Source organism: Mus musculus, chromosome 8 (assembly GCF_000001635.26).
Source record: "Mus musculus strain C57BL/6J chromosome 8, GRCm38.p6 C57BL/6J".
NCBI classification, from domain to species: Eukaryota; Metazoa; Chordata; class Mammalia; order Rodentia; family Muridae; genus Mus; species Mus musculus.
Genome location: NC_000074.6, coordinates 103,623,062 through 103,641,868, shown reverse-complemented (window position 1 = coordinate 103,641,868; position 18,807 = coordinate 103,623,062). Strand labels below are relative to the sequence as shown.

Sequence of the window (18,807 nt, the reverse complement as noted above, 5' to 3'; positions counted from 1 at the left end):
GAGATATGTAAAGAAGGCTGTGTAGAGGGCCTCAAAATATAGACAGGATGAACTGGGAGCCAGGCTGGGGGCTGTAAAGTCTTCGTCATAGGTGGAAAAAGAATCTCTGGAGATAAGGAAGGGGCAGGGTCTGTTCCTTGCTGGCAGAACACTGAACAGTTGGCTGCCACTGAGTGTCAGTTGGAAGGAGACTGCTTCTGTTTCAGGTTGGTAGAGATGATCTGCTGGGAAAACATTTAGGGGGAGCCCTAGAATCCTGGGGACCCCCACAGCTCCTAAACCACGTGTCCAGTGCGCCCTAATCAGGCAAGGCAGTGCGAGAGCATCAAATAGGAGTTGCTTATACTGTTCTACTGCCAGGTACCCAGCCAAGAGCAATGGAATGCTAGAATGTTTTTAAGAGCCAACAAACTTGAAGGAGCCCAGTCTTCCAAAGAGACCAATTAAGCTTCTCTCGCAAAATAGCATCTCCTACTCAGCAGTATAAAGAATCAGCTACCAAGAGCAGAGAGACAGTTCAGTCAACTGAGTGCTTGTCTTACAAACATGAGGACCTGAGTTTGACCGACAGAACTCACGTTTAGTCCTGGAGATTCAGACAGGAGGGTTCCTGGTGTTTGCTTCAAGCCAGCTGGGCCTACTTGGCAAATCTGTGATTGACTAAGAGACCTGCCCCCAAAGGTAGATGGCTTTCCTAAAGAACAGCACTGGAGGTTGTCCTGTTGCTTCTACCTACATCCACATGCCTGGATACCACCTGCACACACTTAGAAATGTGCGCATGCACATACACAAGAAATAAATTGCCAATGGAGTAACATAAATGACAACCACAAACTGAGAAAACGGGGCCAGATGCAAAAGAATGTTAGGCCATATGATTCATTTTTAAAGATGCATAAGGGATGAAAAAGAAACAAGTGAAGGAAATGGAGACAGTCGTCTTTGAGGGGTGAAGGACAGGGTGGATTTCCAAGGAACAGGAGAGAACATGGGAGTGAATTGGAAATCCCTTATCTTTTCCTTTGAGCTACTTAACAAAGGAATACACATTTGGTAAAATATTCAACTGAACCTTTAAGACCTTATGGTTTTCAATTGGAGAATCTATATCTATAATCTATATCTATAACCTATATCTATCTATATCTAACCTATCTATATCATCTGTCTATCTATCTATCTATCTATCTATCTATCTATCTATCTATCTATCTATCTATCTATCTATCTACCTATCTATCTATCTATGCTAAATTTCCTGTCTTACAATCAAAGGGTCATCCCACAGCAGGAACTCTGAAAGCCACCAAACTGCAAGGGAAACCACTCAGAGAACCTTATGAAGTCAGACGTGGGGCTGGACTGGGGATGAGCATGGCTTGAGACAGTGTCTGTCATAAGACGAGCAACCCTTGGGCAAGGATGAGTGCTGTTACCCGTTCAGAGATAAATTCTGTCAGTGAGTACCCACTAAGAGCAAGGAAGGGTCTGGGTACAGGGTGTCTCATCCACAGATTCAGTGAGAATGCTAAGTCCGTGACACCAAGTGGCCAAATAAGGGCTCTAAAACATCCCAATCAGTATGCTTCTGATAAAAATGTGTCCATAACCAAAGAGACACAATGAGGGGTGGGTTACAGAGACACCACGGGAGTACAACGTGGAGTAAATGTTTAATATAAGATGGACAGAGTTTGAAATCAAGGTGGCCTATGGTGGTAAACCTTTCAGAACTACAACTTTATGACCTAAAGGTTATCTATAGGGTGGCTTTACCAAGTGAATAAAAAGCAGCAGACAGAAGCTGTGTGAAAGAGGCAATGTCACTAAGTATATCAATTTGGCCTCTGAGAAGGGACACAGATACATTGTAGAGGCCCCAGGAGATCTGGTGGGCTCTGACTCCCTTGTCCATCTGGCTTTTCATCCCTTTTCCATTCGAGGCCCCAAAGCTCTAGTGAAACATATACCACAGACCCCACAACCCCCAAACTGTGTGGCGTCTTGTGTGCAACATAGGAAAAAGCAGTAAGAAGCGCAGGAGCTTGGAAGTGAACCTCGTTTTATCCTTAGAGATGAGGAACCTCTCGATGCTAACTCCTCTACCTCCCTTCCCGAACCCACCCAACCCCCTCACTGTATCCGGCACACATTCTGGTCTGACGTCTCAAAGGCCTGGATACGAAGTAGCTGGTACCCACTCACTTTTCATTTTGGTGTTGTGCGGATCGGATCGCTAGGATTCGTCGCAGTAATTACCCTAAATGAAAAGGTTTTCGGCACAGCTTGACTGGCTGCAATGCGGCCAGGATGATCTGGGCCATTGCGCTTTATGTTCTGTGGCCATGAAGAAGCCTGGACATCGCCAGGGTTTTCAGGACAGAGTATACCCAGAAATCCCTATTTCTCCTTCAGCTCTCCCTTCTGACTCTCTTCCTTTCTGTCAGGCCCGGCCCTGAGTGGAGACTCCATCAGATGCCAAGAAGAAAGACCCTACTAATGTGGCCACAGCTCCTGCCATTTCTCACCTCCCCAGGCCTGGTGCTAAAGCCTTGTCTTTCAATCCCTCCTCCAGCAGGAGGGACTCCGCAGTATCAGTGTGCACAGCTAGCCACCCTCCTCTCCCCTTCTCTGCGGCTCCTCTATCCCCCTCCCCCAGAAACCGTCCCACAGTTTTTCCTACCTCTCCATCCCATGACACTGAAGATATGCGTTAGGAACCATCTCCGTGGCCTGCAGAGATGGACATGGATACCATGCCCTCTTCTGAGGCAGCTACTCTGAGCTCACCCACAGATCACAGTTTGGCAGCAACAACCTCTTCGAGTGATGCCAAGGATGTTGAGTTCATGGACACCACCCCTCCTTCTACAGCTGTCATACTGCATTCTTCCCCTGGCACTAACTGTGCTTCTAACAGTTTAACTACCTGGTCAATGTGGAGGTTTCCTACAGCTTGCCACTCTCATAGAGTTCAGTCTACCCGCACACGGCCCAAAGAGCTGCAGTCTAATGGCCGTGTCCTTATAAAGAAACCATCCCCTGCAAAGGCAGCAGTTGGCTTCCCTTCACAGTCTGTTAGTGGTAGTAAAACTCGATTTGCAGGCTCAGCATCACCTGCTGACTGTGGTAGGCCTTCTGGCACGAGGCAGGCCAATGAGAAGCGCCCACCTGCTTCCTACATTGCCCCGTCCATTTTGGGGCATGTTCTCAAAATGGGAATGGGCACAAGGCAGTGCAGTTCATCATCCACCAACCTTACTCCCAGCACAGCAACATCAGTGAGACCTGTGGTGCCAGGAAGTGGAGATAACCACTCCATGGCAATGGCCACCTAGCAACACCAGTACTGGTGGAAAGAAGGGCGGCACGGGACCTTTTCGTAGTTTTCTGCTTGCCTAAACACAGCAGTGCACCTATGAAAATGAGCTCTGGAAGAGAATTTTGTTTACAAAATAGCATATGCATGAGCAAAAGTTGATATATTCACTTCTGTTTGGGCCCCCACCAAAATCTACCTGTTGATTAACTGTAGTTAGTTTCTATGAATTTAGTTTGAATTTTTGGGGCACACTGATTATTTCCCTATTTATTCTGAGTTAATTTACTACTATTCTAAGTTAATGTGTTCTCATGTTGATAATGTTTGTGTAATTTTCAGTTATTTATTAAAAATATAGTTGCTGTTGTTATTCTTGTAAGTAACTTTGTATTTTCGGCATGGCTGAGTTTCATCCACACATGTATTTTGCCTTTCAATAAGACCGACATGATTCTCTACTAAAATTGTTAAAAATGGAGAGGAGAGTTGAGGGGAAAACACCAGAATTTAAGTTCCACTCAACTAATGATGAATTTTCTGGGGGTTTGTCACAGGTTTTGTTGTCATCGTTGTTTATTTGGTTGCTGTTCTTCCCTCCCCGTCCCTCCAAGTCTTCTGGACTGATTTCTTAAGCCATCCCAAACCAGCAAGAATGCAGTTGTGTGGACAGAAAGAGTTCTGTGAGAAGACTTCTATTTCTAGTATTTTAAAAATATACAATGCTTTATGTTTCTCCGCCACAAAAGCAGTTATATGGTGAGAACCCTCCCCCCCCCCCCGTGTTAGCGTGTGCATATATAACTTTGCAAATTTCTTATTGGTAACAGTTTAAAGGAGCAAAGATCTGTCTGGGTCCACGTTCCTACAGGTTTCTGTGCACTGTGGGTCCGTGTCTGTATGCTTTCGACCTGAAGCAAGGCTACACAAAAGGTAGCAGGGGGAAGTGGTATAGAAAACTTCTACCTTCATGGGAGCCAGGAACCTGAGGGATCAAGAAGAGCCTGCGTCAAGCTAGTTCCCTCAAAAGTACTGCCACCTACGTCCTCCATGCTAGGCATTGTCTCCTAACACTCTTAGCCCCTCCCAAAGAGTGGCACCAGCTGGAGGCCAAACCTCCAAACACATGAGCCCGTAAGGACATTTCCTGTGGAAACCCACAAAAGCCCAAATCTCTAGTGTGTCTGCGCTTTGGAAATGCTGCCTGTTTGGAAGTAATTACGCTTAAGTGGGGTCATGGAAAGGCGACTCTAAATGCAATAGTGTCCCCACGAGAAGTTAGCAGAAAGCACTGATTGCCTTCTTCCCAAGCCCTTGAATGACAAAGAAGAAAAGGCCCAAGTCCTTACACACAATAGCATGTAAATAGATACCCATTGGGAGAGAAGCCTCATCAGAAAGCAAAAACGAGGATACTTTCATCATGGACACGTAGCCTCCATGACTGTGAGAAAATGAATGTCTATTAGGACACTCAGTCCAGGGCATTTTGGTAGCCCTACAGAGGGGAGAGGGAACTTGGAGAGCCCACCTCCAGCAGAAAGACAGGGCATCAAGTGAGGGATGGGGTTGCCATTCCATAGTCAAAAACTTTGACCCATAGTTGGTCCTGTCTGAAAGAACTGCAGAGACAAAAATGGAGAGGAGCCCAAGGAAAAGGAGGTCCAGCGACAGGCCCAAATTGGGATTCAGCTCAAGAGGAGGACCAAAGGCCTGACACTATTCCTGAGACTATGGAGTGCTCACAAAAAGGGTCCTATCATGACTGCCCTCTGAAAGACCCAACAAGTAGCTGAAAGGGTCAGATGCAGATATTTACACTCAACCAGGGAACAGAAGCTGCTGACCCCTGTGGTTGAATTAGGGAAAAGCTAGAAGAAGCTGAGGAGGAGGGTGACCCTGTAGGACAACCAGCAGTCTCAATTAACCTGTTGCCCTGAGGTCTCTCAGATACTGAACCACCAACCGGGCAGCATACACCAGCTGATAAGAGGCCCCTAACACATATACAGTAGAGAACTGCTGGGTCTGGACTCAGAGAAGATGCACCTAACCCTCAAGAGACTGGAGACCCCAGGGAGTAGAGATGTCTGGTGGGGTGGGGGGCTGAGGAGTAGGGGGTGGGGACATCCTTGTGGAGACAGAGGTGGGGTGGGGGGAGGGGACAGAAGTACGGGATGGGGAACAGTCAGAGGGTGGCCTGGGGGGGATAAAATCTGGATTGTAAAATGATTAAATAAATAAATAAATAAATAAATAAATAAATAAATAAATAAAAGAAACAGAATAGAGAAATTACAATACTAGGTTATTGAATAGAACCCACCTAAGACCCTGAGATATCCCAAGCCGGGATTTAATAAAGTTATATCTTAACTCCTAGGACTACCTCCAGTTGTGCATATGCAGATCTGACCCATACACCAAAACAAAACCCAGGATAAGAAAGATACAGAGCATCCCATGGCTGGGGTCTCAGTGGCCTAGCCACTAGCATGTAAGGAACAAATCCAAATAGCTCTATAAACACTAGCTGGCTAGCTTTAGCTCAGTCTTGTTATAGAGACCTCAGCTGTACAAGCCATCTACACTGAACATAGGTAAAACTGCACCCAACACCAGCAGCTACCCCTTTTCAAGTGAGCAAGGGACATGGCTATGGTAGTCATATATTAGGGAACAAATGTCAACATTTGATGATGTCTATTTGTGCTCTTGGATTGAACCAGTAGAACAGGTATATATTATAAAGGTGGTTCATTAGGTTGGCTTACGTAGTACAGCCCGTGAAGTCCAACAGCAGCTGCACAAGGAACTCCAGCAGAAGGGAAAGAGCCCAGGCTTTCACCGGTCATAAACTGCACTCTTGTCCATATTTGGCTTGAGATTTCAGTCAGCCCATTTCCCTTAGGCATTCTTCTTAGGTTGGTCAAGGAGGAGCTCCAAGGAGAAGAGTGGCAGTTCTTTCTGGGAGACGATTCGAGCCCAACTCTGTATACAGCAAGTGTTGATTTACGCCTGCCTCCTGCAGCCTTGTTGCTTCCCCTTCTACAGATCTAGAAACCGAGGAAAGAGCTTGTTGGAAGTGGGACTTTCAGTTGGACAGAGCGGCCTGGGTGTGATTGAGGGGTTTCCATTGCCCCAATCCTCCCATTCCAGTATGGGGCCTGCTCCTCGAATTAAAATGTAAATCAAAACACGATCGACTTTGTGTACCCAGTTTGGATAAGATTTACCTTTGAAGAATGGCTCCTTTTTCTATCCCAGCAGGCTCAGCTCCACCAGCCCCACTTGCTCTTAACGATGACCAGGGAGCAGGATCATAAATATTGCAAACGATGTGGCTTGAATGAGACACCCTATGAACCATAATAAAACCCCCGTGATTAATTCCAGGACTTGCTCTGCTCATATGAGACCTGCGGTGGCTTCCCTGATGAGATCAATACAGCGTGGCCGAGTGATCCTAATAGAAGTGTTATTATCTTTTAATCTTCGGGAAAACGCCAACTTCTCGAATCCGTCACTGGGCCGCCTGCTTTATTTTCTCGGTACAACCTTGAAGGCAGTTGTTTTCCCTGAAATGAAGATACATTAGAGTCTTTTCAAGGATTTATCAATAATAAGACTTGGGCCGTCTTTGCAGGGCCCACCGCTAAAAGGCACATTTGTATGCTTCGAGTCAAACCTGGTCGCAGTGACCTTTGCTGTCAGCTGCTATTTTCCCTGCAGACAAATGCCTCTGGAGAAGTGAGTGGTAAAGACAGATATTCATGGGAAGGAGACAAGGAAGCGAGAATGAGGAGAGAAATAACATCACCAACAAATAATCAGGAGGGTTTTAGAAAGCCAGGCATGTCCCTTGTTTAGGACTCTGACAGCAGAAATGGTCTCCATGGCCCTTGCAGGCAGTTGTATTTTTTTTCTTTCTTTCTGTTGCTTCTACAGGGTCTCCAGGGACTGGAACATAGCAAAACCAGCTGTGCACCTCAGCAAAAAAAAATAAAATGTCACTGTCCAGTAGGAGTGTCCAGGGCCAAAGGAAGAAAGGCAAATATCTCTCTAGTGTCATGCCTCCAGGGTGGTAGGCCACATGGGGACTGCAGGAGACAGGGGACTTCAGAGAGGGGGAGGGTCCCTGTAGGCTGAGTGAGTACTTTTCTTGGAGAGAGAGAGAGAGAAGAGAGTGGGGAAGTGGTCTGTCCTTAGGCTTGTTGGATGAATAAATGCACTCGCTGGTAGGTGCCCGCTTCTGTTCCTGCCTATGTCCTGAACCTTTCTATTCATTCCTGAACGGAGGCATCACTGGACCCCAGAGAGTGCCCGTCAGCAAGAGCTGAAGAGGAGGAGAAGGGCCCCCCATCCCTCTCTGCTCCTTGGTGCAGCACTTTCTCATGCCCCTCTTCCCTCCTTAAAGGGACATAGCATCTCTGGATGGCAGGCACACAGTCACCCTGGGTGTCATCTAGACACACCACACCTCTTACCTTGCACAGAGAGGGAAACTGAGGCTCACCACCGGAAAGGAAATGAGGAGGTATGTCTTCCAGAAGATTAAGTGGAGCGCTCTGTCTCCTGGGCGCCTAGGGGCCCCCTCCCCTCCATGTGTGTTCCCTGATGCCTTTCAGGGATCTAGGGTTCCCTGCAGAGCTCTAAGCTTCTGAGACCAGCTCCTTATCTTCTGGATTTAGCCAGCCACAAGGGGAGTGAAGCATAAAGCACCCCTGGTTGGGGAAGAAACAAGCAGGAAGCCTATTCTTCATCTAGTTCCATTGGGTAGAACTCTGCCATGTGGCTTTGCCCACGGGACAGATGTTGAATGTGTGCTGTAGAAGGCAAGAACAGGAATTTGTAAACAACTGTGCCCCACTTTCATCTATAAACTAATGAGATACATGCTGCGCACTCGATCTGAAGTGTCCTCTTCAGTGTCCCCTAATGTGGGGAGAGAAGCTTGCTCTTCAGGGAGAGCTAAGGACAAGTTTTCGACACTTTAAGAGGTGGAGAGGAGCGGGAGAACTTCAGGCCGCTGGAAAGGCCTCGAAGGAAATGGTGAGTTTCTAGTCTCTTTTCCTCTTTTGTCTCCAGGCTACCCAGGGAGCAGTTTTGCTCTTCTGTGCAAGTGCATGTCACTATGGGTCCCAAATCAACGGCATCAAAATTCTGAACCACAACAACCGTTTCCCTTGTATCCTGTGATTGTCTTGAGAATTTGTTACAGTGACAGAAAGCTACCATGATAGAGACATAAATCAACTTTTAGATGGGCTACAGAAGGGGCTACAGGAAAATAAAATATTAGAGAATGCCTGCCTGACCAAGAGCGGGAACAAAATAAATGTCAATGTCAACTAACACAGGCCTGAGAGGCTGCTGGGAAAAGCCAGCACCTGCCCCCTGTCCCTTCCATACTGGTCTAACCTTGTTCTCGTGGTCCCGCTGTTCTGAGATGGACCTGCATTCTGGATCTGGAAGAGACTCCCTGACTCCTGAGATAGATCTTTGCCACATCTGGTTTGTGCATCATGGTCCATGCCTATCAACTGAAAGTGTTGACAGCAGCTACCTCCCGTTATGACCTTATGACCTTTGCAAAGTAACCCTCACTTGGATTATATGGACCCTGCTTTTTTTGATTTTTTAAGTCAGAGATTATGAAGAGGAAAAACAGAAGTCATAGCTGTGAATTCTCTGACTCAAAAGTCCAGCTAAGCAGGACAGGGACTGAGTCTGCCTCAGATGGTGGCAGTGCAGGCTGATGCTCCTCAGTTCTCACAACCCGGAAGTCAGGATGCTCAGAACGGGCTCATCAGAATGACAGAAGTGACAAGGGAAGAGACGTTGCGCAACAGCACCCAGTGTTGGTTTCTCTCCAGAGCAGACTTACGAAGTTCTAGCACATTTTTCTCTTCCCTCGTCCCCTGTGTCAGCTGAGTCATGTGCTTCTTTGCCACTGACTGAGACTCAAGAGACACCATGGCAGTTGCCATCCTGTGTGGGAAATCCATCTTCCTAGGAGATCACGCAACTGAAGGGGAACTTTAGTTCTCTGGGGATGTTTCTTTCCTAAATCAGCCCTCTGCACCCCGTGGAGCTTTTAGCACTCAGCAGATGGTCTCTGGTCTCTGAATAAGCCCATTATAGAAAAACGGCAAGCCGGACAGGTGACAAGCAGCGATGACAGGATGGTGGGTCCTTGCGTGGTGAGATAGCAGTATCTTGGCCATCCGTTCTTGCTTTAGTGAAGTGCTTCCAGTTTTATGGAAGTTTAGGAGAGTACTCTCGAGGAGGCTCAGGCCATGCCGAAGGGCGCCATCAAGCACATGTTCCATTGCCTGACGGTTAAGCACTTGCCCGTGCAGGTGCCTTAGTTCTGCTATTCTTTAGCCCAGTCCTATCCCTTGCTTATGCGGATTCTTTTTAGCTTACTCAGGCGTTTATAGAACTGTCAGAGTCCTCAGGATGCTTCAGATGCTCCAGCATCCAGGGACATTTTTTCCCTCCAATGCATTATGTCTTTCTCTTCTCTACCTGAAAGGGAACTCTTGAACTTTCTAGGCGATGGATTAATGCACACCTCTCTTTACCTAGATATCACTACATCATAACACTGACCGTTATTGTTGCACTAGTTACAGTCACCTTTACATCAGCACATCTGCAAGTGCCAAAAGGCCGACTGGTGCCTTTAGCTGCTAGCCCTCCTAATGACTTTTGGGGGTGAAACCATCAACACCACAGGTGAGGAAACTAAGCCATGCGGAGCGCAAAGAAATTATTGTCAGTCCTCCAGGCAGTAATTGCTGGATCCAGGGTTACTCCAAAGTCTCATGGCCTCCATGTTAGTGTTCTTATATATTTAGACAAGTTCTGTCTAGCTCAAGATGGCCTTGCACTTGTGACCCTTCTGCCTTAGCCCTCTAAGCACTGGGGATTACAGGTGTGCGCAACCACGCCTGTTCTAACACTATGTTCTTCACCACTAAGGTTTGTCTTCTTCCAGGCTTTACAGTTAATATCGCATAGGTGAGTTCTCTGTCATATTGTCTGACATAATATATGCAGAAAAGATTATGAGATTTGGAAACAGACAGTCTTTTTTTTGGAATCATCCTCTGGACTTAGGACCATATCATCTTGGTTAAGCTACTTGGACTTTTGTTCCTCCATTTTCCTTCAGTGAAGTACAGAGAAGCATGTGTACCTCAGGGTTGGATGTGGTGAAGCTTAGCCGGTAGCAGGCATGACTAGGCATTCTGATAGGAGATCACTGTTTACAGTGTTAGCTAATATTTATTAAACATCCACTCTGTGGCACATGCCTTCTTATGTGATTCATAGGGATTAATTCATTTAACTCCTCATAAAAATGCAGAAAGTGGAATGACTATCCTAAAGTCATATAAATTAGATTTTAGCCTTCAAAAATGCTATGGGAGTTCAAGAGGAATATTTGATAATGGTGGGATGGTCAGTTCATCAGGAAGTCACATATATAAGCGCTCACACACATGAGTACACATGCACACATGTATGAACACACAAGTGTGCAGGTATACACACAGAGAAAGGGGGTGTATCTAAAAACTGAGCTTCAAAATATTATAAATTGAGGTTAGCTGGTCTGAGGAGAGAGAGAGAGAGACAATTAAAAATAAATTGTATAGATGTTAAAACCCCATCAAGAAAAGAAATAGAGAACCCAATTAGTAAAGTAAATGAAAAAAAAAAGGGATATTGTTACCTATCTTAAAGAAATAAAGCTAGATATACACCAAGTCATATTTCAGAAACTGGATAACATTTGAACAACATTATTTATAAGTTAGGCCCATTCACATTTGAAGAACTCTCAATACGGGACACATCAGAAGACACATTCTTTTCAAATTCAGATGAATATCTAGCAAGGACTGTATTCTGGGTTACAAACAAGTTTTGATAAATGTTGGGAGAATTAAAATTGTGCAACATAGTCTTTGCTAATCTTTGGTAATCATGGAATGAAAATAGAAATTAAGAAAGTCATCTATGAAGTTCACAAATCTACAGAATTTGTGGGTGGGGTAGAGAAAATGGCTCAGAGCAGAGGTGAGGTCTTCTCGCAGAGGACCTGGGTTTGGCTCCCAGCATCCATGTTGAGTGGCTCAAAATTGCCTTTAACTCCAGCTCCAAGGGATCTGATGCTGTCTCCTGACTTCCACAGGCACTAACACTCACCACAATAAAAATATTACATAATATGGAGGTATATTACATATAAGGAGTTTGATTCACTACTAAATAACAGGTGGTTCTAAAACAAGTCATAAATAGATTATAATACACATTGTAGTTAATGGAAGAGAAGATGCAACATATCAAGACTTATCAGTGGTAATTAATCAGTGCTTAGATGGAAATTTATAGTTGCAAGTATGTACAGACATAAAAGAGAGGACTTGCAAGTACAAACTACAACATTCCACCTGAAAACAGTTAAGACAGAAAAGTAAACTAAGATGTGAATGCACTAAGCTACTTAATGATGAAGATTGAACATGTTCTCTTTCCTCCAAGTAATTCATCATACTTTATTTTTCCATTCAGGCTGCTTAGGTAATTCCTGGGCCAGGTGATCGCTGTATACATTTTTGAGATTGTGGTATAATTAGATCATTTTCTCCCTCCCTTTCCTCCCTCCCAGTTCTCCTATAATATGCTCCTTGCTCTTTTTTAAGTGCAGGGCCTCAATTTTATTAATTGCTGTTACTTGCATACACACCACTAAGGAGTGTCCACTTGCCTCACTTCCATGCATCATTGGACTTTAAGTAACACATTCTACTTAAAATACTACCAAATTACACAAAACATCAAAGAACAAATTTAACAAAACAAGGGAAAAATTTATAATTGGAAAACTATAACAGCAGGCAGAAGGAAGGGACCTCTAAGAATTGGAAGTCGGTAAAAAGTAGAGGATAGAAAAAGAGTAGGGAAATAAATCAACTCCATAAGATGTCATTTCATCCAAAGGACCTATGATTTTGACAACTATCTATTAGGCTCAAATTAACAAAACTAGAAATGAAACAAATATTGTATGAAATTATACTATTCATAACTGCAGGTCAACAGTGCAGAATGCCTAGGAAAAAGATAAAAATTACTGAAATTGAATCAAGCAAACAAAGCAGGTCATAAAAATACTTTAACACATGCAAAAGTTGAATTAGGAATAAAGATTTTCTGTAAAGAACTTCCCATGATTAGATGGTTTCCATGGGTGAGTCCTACTAGGTATGTAAAGAATTAATAGCAATTATTTGCAACTCTCCTAAGAATCAAAAGTAGTGTAGTTTCCAACTGACTCTGAGAGTTCAGCGTTGCTCTTATATACAATCCAGAAAGAGATATTCGAAAGGAGCAGACTAGTATCTCATAATATGGTACTAAAAACCTTAACAAAATTATAACAAACCAAATCCAATAATGTACAAAAATTATGCACAGTAACCAAGTGGGAATTATTCTAGGAATGCACAGCTGGATTAACATTTGAAGATCAATTAACTTGATATACTACATTAATAAAACAAAGGTCAGAAAGCACATTATCAAAATTTTGACAAAATCTAACACCTCTTCACGATAAAAAATAAACCTCAACAAAAGGAAGGACATTTCTACAATCTGATACAGGAGATCTGTCTTAATAAACAATGTGGGTAACATCATAATTATGAAGACTGAAAGCTTTCCCTCTAGAAGCAGAGATGTCCATTTTCATCTCTTCTATAAAACACTGGATTTAAGTAACACATTCCACTGAAAACAGTACCAGAATGAATAAAATAGTGAAGAATAAATAGCAAAACAAGTGAAAGTTTTATAATCTGAAAACTATAAAATATCATTAAAGGGTATTAGAAAGATTTAATGAAGACAAAGGTATCCTGAGATGGTAGAAAGACTGCTCATGATGGAATCTTTCAATTATTAGCTAATCTGGCAGATGCTCATATGTTATATGCTAGGTTTATGCAACATATTTAGATTAAGCAAATATGTAGAGGCAGAATATGAATTAAGGGTTAGCTAGGCTAGGCAGGGTGGAGAAGTGGTTGAGGTAATGCTTGCTAACATTGTACAGGTTTGGGGTTGTGATTGTTAAATTGTCAATTTGACTCAACCTAGAATCACCTTGGAAGACAATCTCAGTGTCTCTCTCTCTCTTCTCCTTCCTCCTCCCTCCTCTCCTCTCCTCCCTCCTCCCTCCTCCTCTCCTCCCTCCTCTCCCCTCCTCCCTCCTCCTCTCCTCCCTCCTCCTCTCCTTCCTTCTCCTCTCCTCCCTCCTCTCCCCTCCTCCCTCCTCCCCCTCCCTCCTCCCTTTTCCCCCCTCTCCTCCCTCCTCCTCTCCTCCCTCCTCCCTCTGCTCCTCTCCTCCCTCCTCTCTTCCTTCCTCCTCTCCTCCCTTCTCCTCTCCTGCCTCCTCTCTTTTCCTCCCTCCTCACTCTTCCCTCCTCTCTCCTCTCTCCTCTGTGTGTGTAATTGATGTAGGGAAATCATACTCACATCATTCCCTAGGAGAAGTTGCTGAACTACATAGGAGTGGAGAAATCAAGAAAGCAAACAAGCAAATGTATTCATTCTCTTCTTTCTGCTTTTGACTGTGAATGCGATATGACTCCTTTAATGTTCTTGCCTTGACTTCCCCATTATGATGGACTGTAAACTGAAATTAGAATAGCGTGCTTTTTCCTGTAAGTTTCTTTTCATCAGAATATTTTATCATGGCAACAGAAGTGATACTAGGACAAAGAGGTAATGAAATATTCTGTTGATTATTGCAATGGATGCACAATGTAGAGTATGCTGCGAATACACTAAAAGTCTTTGAACTATATGGCTTAAATGCATGAATGAAATAACACATAGGTTATATACCAAGATATTTGTTGTATAACAGTGGATAGATATTATTATTCTTCAATGCATTTCACTGAGAGGTAGACCAAGGTATGGAGAAACTATGAAACATGTCCATAGCTTAAGTGTATGAATATATAATATAATATAATATAATATAATATATAATGTATTATATAATATACATTATATAATTGTATAATATTGTATAATATATAGTATGTAATATATTAATTATATAATATATGAAATATCTCAAGATATTTGCTCTAAAACAGCAAATAGTTATTACTCAGTGCATTTCACTGATAAGTAAACTAATGTATGGAGAGATTATGAAGTAAGTTCATGGATCAGGCTGACATCATAAAACATCACCTTGAGTAACAGTAGGTATAGTTGCTTTGATAGATTTATTCAACAAAGACGAACAGGCCGAGGACTTCATCTCTGAGATGTCAAGTCAGAAAAGCAGTGGAGACACCTTGCTTCTTATTGATTCTACTAACAGATTCTGTATGCAGCTCAGTCTGGATAGAGGGCCAGGGTAACCATGAGCATTTAAGGGGTGTCTTTAAGTCAAATTAAATAGCAAACATGTACACAGTTGAAGGCCTGTCTTAATTTTGGCTTGTTTTATTCAACCAAGTTTGAGACCCTGTTGCATGACTGAGCTCATATGTGAGAGTCAAAAATATTTGTACATGAGCCATGAGTATGGAGGCATGATTTACTTTTTCATGTGTTCTTATGTGTGGCAGCCAGTGCTCAGGACTAAACTCCCTCCTCCAACCGCCCCCCCCCCCTTTTCACATTAGAAAACATTTTTTTTCTTTTGTGTTTTAATTTTTGAGACAGAACCTCACTGAGCTCCCAAAGCTGCAGCCCAGAGAGGGTTTGTATTTAGGATTTTTTTAAACTTAGCCTCCCAAGTAGATGAGAATACAGGCCGACACAAGAAGCCCTGGCTTAGGTCCAGCACTTTTGATCAATGACTGTTTGCCTTTGGAAGGCCACACCTAGGCAGAAAGGCCAACATCAGCTGCTGCTCAGGGTGAGAGACAATGATGAAAGTGGTCTAGTGGTCACTGAATTATTCACCAGAGTCAACATGAGCTGAAGACCAGTATTAATCAAAGACTGGTCACGCTTTAGTGTGACAGATACAAACTACTCCTTCACGTGCTTTCTGCTCTGGGATACTTATTAGAAAGAAATCCAAATCTAAACTAGGATTTGTCATGCCTCTAATCTGTGATGCTATTAAATGATTACTGTAGAATGCTGCTCCAAAGCAATTTAGGAGTTCGCAGATTCATTGAATGGCCCAGAGTAGAGAAGATATGTGGAATTGGCTAAAGAATGGGAGCTCTGGGTGGGTACTAGATTCACATTTTAGTTTGGGCATTGTAGAAGGGTTATAACCATTGGCAAACTATTTAATCCTCAGCTTGGCTTACCCTGTCTGTCAATCCAGTGACAATAGGAATGCTCTGTCAATTATCTCAAGGATGAAATGAAATAATGCATGGTAAGTCCCTTCATTTGGTAGAACTAATGTTTGAAAAACGCGATCTGCTCTCATGATAAAGATAAAGCATCATCCATATCACTGGCACTGACAATGGTCAGTATCCATCATCAAGGATGTCAGAGGTGGAAGGCTGCCTGTGGCTATTCTAGACATGTCCTGTAAATATTTTGGGACAAAGAGGCAAATGGCATTCAGAAGGGTAAGATCAGTTCTCCAGTGACCTCACAGCAGAACAGCTGTTAGAACATGCTCATCCTGACCGCTCTGCCTTTCTCCTCCCTTGCCTTCCTCATACCACAGAAAAGAAATACATCATTAGGTTAGGAGCTCATCTTGGTATTGGCCAGGGACTTAATTAACCATCCAGCTTTGCATCCTAATTAACCATCTCTTTCCCAAGTGCTCTGTTCTCTGGGTGAAAAGTCTTTTGGGAATCTGGGGGTGAGCCAGGAGGAATCTGGCCAGGATGCTGGGTGATAGAACATACAATTGTTCGTGGCTTACAGTGGAAGTGGATAATTCTTCATTAGTCAGCACCATCCCTTCTAAATGGACGGTGATCTGGAAATGCCACTAGCCATCTCTGTTGGACTGCCAATGCCTTTACATAGCATGGTGGTCCGTGTTTCCTTATGGCATTTTTGTCTGTCTTGTGTCAGCTTAAGAGCTTTCTTTACTTTCCTGTCCTCACCATTGTCAAGCTCCTGCTGCCCTTCACAGTTCGTGTCCTGCTCTCTGCCAAAAAGCACAGTTGTTTACTCTTGGCCTTGTGATTCAGATTTAAACAGCAGGGATTTATCATAGAAATATCAAGTCATAATTACTCATTTTTTCCTCTTTGCAAATAAATAAACTGAAGCACCAAGCAGTAACGTGTTTGAGGTCAAAATGGATAACGAGAGGCAGGACTTGGATGCTACAAAGCCTAGTAGATGAGGGAAGAAGAGACTGGACTGAAATTTTATGTTACCTATGTCCTCTTTATTTATTCTTGGCTCTCCCCTTTGATTTGGGGTGAAATGGGAACACAGGAAGAGCAAGCATGTATGGGACTCAATCTTAACATACACTGCAAGTGAATCCTTGAGGGAGGAAGGATGGGTGAACTCTAAGACAAGGAGTAAAGAACTCTTCTGTCAGAATGGATGGTTTCCTGGGAAAACTAAGGGTAGCAGTGCTTGTTCTTTCAGTGCATTCTCTACAAGCAGCCCCTAGGTGCCCATCCTACCAGAGGATCCTGGGAATGAAACCTCTGAAGTAGATTACTAAGAGAGCCCAGAGGCTTCTGGATTTAGCTGAGCTTGGGTTGTGTTGTTTCTGCAGTCCCCCCCACCTTTGATATTGCTCTGTATTTTAGGCTTTGGGAGCCTTACCTTCTCAAATAAGGAGCAAGAGGCCAGTTGGCAGGTTGCAGAGAAGGTACTGATGGGGATAGCCCTATAGAAGATATCGAGTTAGAGGATCCTATGAGGCTGTAGGCATATATTGTTAGGTCTCACAGAGAGCTGCTCGTAAGCCTGTGAGTGACAGGTTGTAGTTTCTAGAAGATACTTAAACAGAGAGGAGATAAATAAATATTAATGGGAGTGAATTAATTAGTTAAGCAAAGGAGATGGTAAAGTACAGAGGGCAGACAAGAGAATGAATGTAAGCCTCGTGTATGGTGGTAACAGTTACCATGAACTTGGGTACTTAAACACTCTGCTTCTCTTATATTTGTGAACGTTCCCATCAGTCATGCAGGTAAATGTTTTTACATGTGGTTCACAGGCAGAGAAAAGCAAAGCCAGGGAGCTCTAGAGGCTTTCCCAAGGTCACCTAGTCAGGACACCAGAGAAGACCAGGACCCAGTGCCTCCCAAGCCTGAAGCCTGTGCTCTCTTCAGTAGCAGCTGTTCCTTCCTCTCCATCATGACTCAGGAGAAAAGTCAATTTTCCATGGTTGCGGTTGTTTGCTGAAAGGAGCAATTCCCTTTCCTCTATCTCTAATTTTCCCCCAACTAATTGCAAATTAGTGGTAATTTTCAAATGAAAAGAGGGATCCAGCAAGCTATCCATTTGTGCTTACCCAGCAAGACCCTGGACTTGTGACAGCTCTGTCACCATGGCAACCCTGCCTACAGGCCTTTCTGGGATCCTTGGCAGAGCTGCCTGGGCTCTGAAGGTGGGGCCGCTGGCCCTCCAGGTTAGCCTTGTCTGTTGCTTGAATGCTCCTGCAAGGGCAGAGAGTCTCAGTAGTTAAAAAAAAGCTCTGTGCTTCCTATTTACTGTTCCTTTTGATGTCTCCTGTTTGGAAGGAAGTTAAGAATTAAAACAAGAAGAAGAGGAAGAGAAAAGTAGAAAAATAATCACAACAAAAGAAACTTAGTAGAATGAAAACCTTAAAACATGCCATCTCTTTCCTCAATTCATTGCTGAGTTGTTGGGTTAAATTCCTTACCCCACGCCCTGGGGATGCAGAGGCCATAGGTCGTGCTCACAAAGGAGGAGTGACAGGAGGTTGTCCGATCTTTCTAACCCAGATCAGAAGGGAATCCCAGACCTAAAAGGAAAGATCTGTACAAAGCACTGCTCTATTAACTTGAGGTTGGGTGTATGTAAGTACCCTATCCATAGCAAATATTTGTTGAGTACCTACTGTGTACTCTGTGGCTAAAAGAATGAAGGATCTATGCCCTTGCTGGGACATTCAAGCAACAGACAAGGCTAACCTGGAGGGCTAGCAGCCACACCTTCAGAGCCCAGGCAGCTTTGTCAAGGATCCCAGAAAGGCCTTGATGTTATTAAGCAGCTGTTGACTAGTGACAAGGATGGATGGATGGATGGATGGATGGATGGATGGATGGATGGATGCCTAGTGCTGCCTGTTTTGTGAGGTAGGAATAGGGTCGGCATGATCAGTTACACTTATAAATGTAGGGACAGCTCAGTCTTGGGAAGATGTAGAAGTTGGGAAGATGGAAGAAGCTTGATTCTTCTTCTCAGCCCCATGCTCCCCAAAATAAAACTAAAACTCAAAGTTTATCTATAATACCTTATAT

General features: G+C 43.7%; 1 long non-coding RNA gene across 1 annotated transcript in view; it reads right to left on the bottom strand.

Moving 5' to 3' along the window:
* Positions 1-18,807, bottom strand: part of 4933400L20Rik (RIKEN cDNA 4933400L20 gene) — a 76,584-nt gene that overhangs the window by 38,514 nt on the left and 19,263 nt on the right. The window contains exons 2-3 of the long non-coding RNA NR_045730.1: positions 6,559-6,681; positions 6,097-6,378 (exon numbers count right to left, since the gene is read on the bottom strand). This is a non-coding gene — a long non-coding RNA (RIKEN cDNA 4933400L20 gene). The remainder of the gene's footprint in view (positions 1-6,096; positions 6,379-6,558; positions 6,682-18,807) is intronic.